This window comes from Aegilops tauschii, chromosome 5 (assembly GCF_002575655.3).
Source record: "Aegilops tauschii subsp. strangulata cultivar AL8/78 chromosome 5, Aet v6.0, whole genome shotgun sequence".
NCBI lineage: Eukaryota > Viridiplantae > Streptophyta > Magnoliopsida > Poales > Poaceae > Aegilops > Aegilops tauschii.
Window position 1 is genome coordinate 9,470,524 of NC_053039.3, and position 6,104 is coordinate 9,476,627.

Consider the following 6,104-nt stretch of genomic DNA (forward strand, 5'->3'; position numbering starts at 1 on the left):
ACTACATGGTAATCCGAGGAACCAGCAGAGCACACTGGCAATCCAGCCAGACAAGTAGATGGATGTCACGCCAACGTACGGGTGGATTAAAAAATATTCAAATTGAGCCGCCAACGCCGTCCGGTCTATGTGTTTGTCCTGTTATCAGTTGATAGTGAAACCCGGTCGCGTTGGAGGTGGTATGGAACTTCACCGGTAAACCAAACCGTGGGTTGGTCGAGCCAGGTGTGGCGTGAATTCTAGTCTAGTGCATCAAAGCCAGGAATTGTTCGTGCCATTAGGTTAGATAGGAGCCTTTGCGCGAGCTGGTAGTGGACTAGTGGTAGGCGGCATTCTAGCATGCCGGTGGCGGTGGCGGTGGTGGTGGTCGACGTTGTTGACCGGCATGCCGTTGTGCAGCGTGGGTCAGGTCAAAGATGCTGCCCCGTTTGATTGCCATCCATCCATCCATCCATCCTCGTGGATTTGTCGCATGTACCGAGTATTTTCACGTAGACCGGCACGCAAGGAAATTTGCTGGGCACCCTGATTGTTCGGCGGCGATCGTCATGCATGATGCACACGCACGTGAGTAGCGTCACTTGATCCAGACCGCCGGGCATGGACTCTCTCGGTTTGAGAAAAAAGCCGTCCGATCCTACTAAAATCTTAGACCTAGGCCATCCCCTCATAGTATATTTTTTCCATACGCCATATTTTTCTATACGTTTGCAATATCAGTAAACATTTTCCCTTAGGGTGTGTAAATTTTTTTTACTGTGGAATCTCAAAAACAAAAATTGATAAACTTCTTGTATGGATGCAACAATTCTTCATTGGCCATGCCGGATCACCGAGAAAACAAATCATCAGCGAGTCTATAGCTGATTGTTGCTGCCATATATAACCGGAATCACACGGCGGGACGCGAGAGAATAGGGTCAACTGGAGCATATTGGTCGGAACCTCACACGAGGTTTTGTGGGAGTCTGGACCGCCGTCATGTAGGACTTCGACATCCCCGGTCCACTCAAATCTCCCTCACGGTACACTTTTCTGTCACTTCGCCCCTACTCCTTCCTTGTTCTGCAAACGCACCCTCCTCGTCTGATGCCGCCGTTGTACCTCTTCGACCGCCCCCTAGGTATCCTCAGACGTCCACAGCCCCCACCAACACACCTGCTTGCCTTGGACTACGCCTTCGTCTACCCAGGATCCCTCTGCAGCCAAGTAGCCTTAGTCCCCTATCGATGACGTCCATATTATACACCATGCCCGACAGGTGTTCGGCCAAATGCCATTGATTTTTTAATTGAATTTTTGTTCTTTCCTAAAGTAGTTCGATGGAGGGGTACTCGGTGATCGACAATGAGTTGTTGTGCGATGCGTGGCTGGCCATAGTTGCGGACTTTGTAGGCAGAAGTGAAGGGGCTCGATCTTCTGGCAGCTGTGCATTATTTTGTTTCATGAGCGAAAGATGTACAGACCCTACAACATGCATGGCATCCATGAACGCAATGTGAAGTCCATATCACATTGATGGTACATCATCTGTAACTCTGTCATGAAGTTTTATTGTGCGATTCACCGAGTGGAGACAAATGTGTTCATTGGGCTCGTCAACCATCAAGATCTTAAGTATTGCTTCTTGCTCTACATATTGGTTAATTCATTCATTCACTCGATGTTGCTCCACATGTTGTATATTCTACACGTGCTGCCGTGATGTACTACATGACCGAGGGCAGGCCATTCATGCATATACGTTGTTGGATAAAACTCAAGGGACAGTATGTATGGGATGACATATGCCATATGAAGTTTGGCATACAATGAGTTTTCTGTCCTCGCAGATCCGATTATTCGGATTTGTTGAGAGTATGTTGGTGTGTCAAGCTTTTTTGTTGATTTAATTCTTTGTGGAGGTGAAATCTTTCATAGACACCACGATGAAGTTATCATGATTCGAAGGTCTACACTTCTTGGCGATCATCCCTGGCCAAGTACAATTCATCGATCAAGGCGTTACATCTTTTTGGATGGGCGACTGAAGGCACTTTCAGAAACAATTATTGGTGTTATTCGTGCGGGTGAAAGAGTGACAACATCCATGCTCTAGTCCAATTGCAGCCTCTTTACAAAAGTTTTTGGAGTATTTCTTCTAGCACAGATTGATACCGCAAAGAAAGTGTTTCCAAGAGATTTTATGTAATTTCTAGTTATGGGAATTACTTTGTTTTTTTGGATCTTAGAACCAAATCAGTGCATCTGTAATTGTAATGAATATGAATAAAACTACAATCGTTTCTTAAAAAAAAAGGCAATTACTTCAACTATGGCCACTCTTAAGGGAAAAACCTATATGTCGCACGTTGCGTCCAGTTATCAAGCAATCGCACATTTTCTAATATTGTTCGCACATTTCCAAAAAACGTTCCTGTATTCAAATTTGTTCTGGTGTTTCCAAAAATGTTCCTGTTCTCAAAAATTGTTCGCATTTTCCAATTTTATTAAGTTTTCAAAACATGTTCCTGTTTTTAAAATGTACATATATTCAAAAATATTGTTTGTAATTTTAGAAAATGTTAACATTTTTCGAAAATGTTTTGAGTGAAAAGAGTTCAGGTTTCATTAAACATTCATTTTACAAAAAAGGGATTTCTTTTATAAACATGAGCATTTTTCAAATCCTGAACATTTTCCAAAAAAAAAATTATGAAGTTTTTGAACATTTTTTGTAAAATATGAACAATTTCTAAAAACATGACCATTTTTTGAAATTTGCGAAAGAATGAAAACATGAACTTTTTTAAAATTTGTCAACAAACTTCAGGTTTGAGAACATTTTCTGGAATTTCGAACAAAAAATTCACATAAAAAAAGGAAATAAAAGAAAAGAAAAAGGTAATGTCTGGATCTGCGTTTGTTTTGGTTCCTATAGGCTTGCGCAGCTCTGTAATCACTAGTTCTCATTATCTATGGTGGCTACTTCCCATACCATCTGAAGCTTGGCATACGGTGAGTATGTACTTTACTGAACAATTTCCGGTGTTGGCTTTTTCACGATCATGGTTGTGGTCGACAAGTACTTCAAATATGCCGACTTTCTGGGCGGATCCTATTTGACGCTTAAGCGCCCGTTTGCAAACTGGCACCACATCTAGTTGGGCTCGGCCCATCTTTTCTTTTTCTGTTCTTTAAAACAAAAAAAGAAACTACAAATGCGCGTTTGGTGAGAAATTTCCTGGTGGTGGCTCATATATGGCGCGTAGGTCGCTGGGAAGTAATGAATATTTTTTTTTCCCGAACAATTTTTTGAAGTAATGAATATTTTTCTGAAATCATGATTCTTTTATACAAAAATCACAACTTTTTCTTTATTTTAAAACTTTTTGATATCCCAAATTATTGAAAAAGGAAATAACAAAAGGAAACGCAGGAAAAAAATAGGCGGCGTCCCGGCCCGCACATGGGCCGGCCCAGATGGGCGCCAAGTCGAGCGGCGGTGCGTGCTCACTTTGTTTGCAGCGTGTTATGCGCCCAATAGGAGCTCCCCTTTTTTCTTCATGATAATACATGTCTCATTTATATCATAAGTATCATAGTACAAGTCATGTACACAGTGATCTGGCAAAACCGAATACACAACAGAACGCTAACCTTTGCACGAAGGAACACCAGTCAAGAAGTAAAAATACAAATAAGACCGAGGAAACCTCTGATTGACACCAACGCCCGTCACCTGCCTCTGGCGTCACCAAAGCAGCCACCAAAGAACGAAATGATGGATCACCACCACACCTAAGCTCGACGCGGCTCCATCGCTGATATGCAGTTTTGTGGATCTCCAAGGTGGCTTGCCAAAGACGAAACCATACCGTTGAACGAATCAGACAACCCTCAACACCCCGGACACGCCATCGAACTCCAGATCTGGTACCCCCACATGACTAAGACGTCAGAGGAGGACACCATACCTGCCATCCACGTATCACGAACCAAGCACATGATCCACTATCTTGCAGATGCCGCTAATGCAGACCACAATCTGCATCCGCTCCTGGACTACCTCCCAAGCTCTGCGTCGGCACTAGAGAAAATGATGTCGCAACTATGGAGCCCGAGGACACAAGTCCACCACAAGGATGTCGTCGCCGCCGCACCATCCTTACTTGAACAGACTGGATTCCAGATCCATCCCCAACCATAGGACCAATTGCCTTGTCGGAGTAGAATCTAAAGAAATTTTATTCGGCGCCACCCTCGCTGTCGCCGAAGCCAAGACGATGAACAACCTAAAAAACTAAGCTATTTTGGCTTAAAACTATTTACACTCATGGATCCGGCAACCCCCCTCATCACCGACGCATGGTGGTCGTCAGCGGAGGAGATCTAGCCGCTGGAGGGCGGCGGCGGAAGAAGCGCTCCTAACGGCGCACGCGAGGTCGCCTTTCTTCCTTCTCTGCCAATAAAGAAAACAGACCCAAGGAATCCTTCTTATTTTCTCGGAGCTCCCCTTCCTCGTCGATCGTACATTGCACTAACCACCCCACCATCCTCATGTATGTGCTCAGTTACATATTCTTTCTGTTTACATCTTCTTTTTTCCATTTCTGTTTTATTTTTCTTTTTTCCTTTTTTCATTTTTATTCGAAACTGTTTTCTTCGTTTTTTATTCCTTCTTTTGCTAAATTGAATGAACTTTTTTTCAGAATCGATGATTTTCTTTCAGAATTCATAATTTTTTTCAAAATTGATGAACTTTTTTCAAATTGATGATTTTTTTCAAAATTCATGAACTTTTTTGAACATTTTTCAAAATCGATGAACTTCTTAAAATTTGTGAACTTTTCTTCAAAAATGATAAACTTTTCTCTATATTGATGAACATTTTTCCAAATAGATGAACTTTTTTTTGAAATTCGACAAACTTTTTTTCAAAATCAATGAACTTTTTCCTCTTTTGTCCCAAAAATGATGAACTTATTTCAAAATCGATGAACATTTTTTCAAATTCGTGACAATCAAGCGATCGCACGCACGGTCATTTGAGCGAGCGAAGGAATGGAGCGACCGAACGACTAGCGAAGGAAAGGAGGAGCAATCGACCGGCTCGCTTGCTGGGCCAGCCCACGCGGGACGGCTGCGTGAGCGAGTTTCGCGAGCTGGCGCCTGCAGCACCAATTAGGAGGTCCCAACTTATCGGGGCAGTATCTGGCTGGATACACACGCTTCATGAAGTATCCGCGCCAATCATGAAGTATCTAGAGAGGAACCGTCGGATTTTCATCGACAAGAGGTTGACCTACCAAGAAGTCGTCCACCTAGCTTTGATAGATACTCGCTTGCACAGATCCAGTTGCTTTCTCATTCGCGAGTAATCCGCATGCCGATGATGTTTGGGAGGCTCCCCTGCCACCCGACTTTTATAGGGAAAAGCCTTGTGTAAACTATTTGTAACACTTTCTCTTCTTCTAATTGAAAGGCAGCGCTCCTGCCGGTTTCTCGAAAAAAGAAAGTATCCGCGCAACGTGGTTGTAGCATTTCTCATCCTCCTTCATGTCTTCTTCTTCTTTCTGCCCACGAACCTTAGATCTGAACATGATCTAATCCTTGGCGATACGCTGAAAACTTTACCTGTATCTGAGATTGAGAGATGAAAGGAACACCATAGCTGCCATAGTGTAACAGGCAGCTTCCCTTCTCGGAAGCTGCTCGGGAAGCCACCTGGCGCCTTGACTAGCCTATCAGGCCTTGTACAATGGGAGGTGCTTAGAGAGATGCTTAGAAAATAAACCGGATTTTTCTGAAGCACCGGTGCCTATTTCTACAGGAGAGACGCTTAGTTAAGCGTCTATCCTATACAAATAAGCACCGGTGCTTAAGAAAAGCCTGATTCATTTCTCTAAGCATCTCTCCTAAGCACCTTTCATTGTACAAGGCCTCATGTCATGATCTACGGAGTCTAACATGTGGTACGCGTGCACCCAATAAGGGCGTCCGAAGCCTCGTTATCACGGTTGCCCGGCCAACATGGACAGAATGCAATCCACATATCTGGAGTGCTTTTCTGGTCGTAGAAAATAATGGACATTTTCTTGAGTAGCGATTGACTTTGACTCCCG